The sequence below is a fragment of the Sinocyclocheilus anshuiensis genome, unplaced genomic scaffold, assembly GCF_001515605.1.
Source record: "Sinocyclocheilus anshuiensis isolate Anshui unplaced genomic scaffold, SAMN03320099.WGS_v1.1 scaffold457, whole genome shotgun sequence".
Classification (NCBI taxonomy): Eukaryota; Metazoa; Chordata; class Actinopteri; order Cypriniformes; family Cyprinidae; genus Sinocyclocheilus; species Sinocyclocheilus anshuiensis.
Window position 1 is genome coordinate 1079199 of NW_015537939.1, and position 1253 is coordinate 1080451.

The following is a 1253-nucleotide window of genomic DNA, read 5'->3' on the forward strand; positions in this document are numbered from 1 at the left end:
TGGGTGCCGTCAGAATTAGATTCCAAAAAGCTAATAAAAACATCCCAATAATCCACCAGTAATCCACACGACTCCAGTCAATCAATTAACATATTGTGAAGTGAAAAGTTGTGTTTGTAAAAAAATAAAATAAATATAAATATATATATATATATATATATATATATATTAATACAAAGGGACATCAAGATTATTTTTCTTACCCCACTGGAATATAATAACCTTTTAGAAAACAAGACTTGATATCTTAAGTCATTTTGCTTCTCAAATAAGTGTGTCTTTTAGGAATGTTTAAATATTTGTACTGGAAAACAAGACAAAAATACTGTGTAAGAAAATCATTTTCTGCTGTGAATGTAATGGATTTGCTGCTCCAAATCCATGATTTTATCACCTGTTTGTTTTGTTGCTTATTTGTTTTATCCTCATCTCTTTTACTTCTTGCGGGTGGGTATATTTGTGCTTTCATCAGTCATCTGAATGCAGTAAAGCATTTATCCAGTCATATTTATCCCCTGAAATCTCAGTTCTGCACACACCTGTCTGACAGCCTTAGGAATGATATGTACTCTTTTGTCAAAGCTTTGCTTCATTGCTCGTCCCACGGATGCAGAACGTTCACGGCAAAGTTCTGAATGCACAAAGGTATCAGTATGAAAGGCTTCCAAGGAGAGAGAGAGGGGTTTTTGCACCAGCATCTCATCCCAATGATGCAGCTCTTCAAATGGAGATCAGTTCTCTGTAGCACACGTGTGGAGCCGCGGAGCTGTTGTGTTTTCATTGGTGGACAGGAATACAGATCAAAGAACAAAGCATGTCTGACCGTACCAACCTTCAAATATGTATTAACATATGGTTACTCACAAGTCCCCAAACACATTGGCAGAATCAAGATAGCATGTTCAGGATTCGTCCTGAAAGTCTTAAATTTAATGCTCTTATTTGTCGATTGCCAACCTCAGAAGGTCAAAGTATGGTTTTATTTTCTGTTCATTTTCAATTTCAGTGAGGTTTGCAGTGTTTGTAACCTTGTTAACAACATTTGGAAAATGCAAATAAAACAAATATTAGATGAAAATCTTCAACTTCAAAACTTAGAAAACAAAAATTAGAAATGTTGCCTTGGCAATTAACTTAAGTTTAAGCTGAAGTACTAAAATGACTAAAACGAATAATAAAAGAGCTGAAGATAATTATAAAAAAATCTAATAAAAAGTACAAAAGCACATAAAATTCATTAAAAAAAAAAAAAA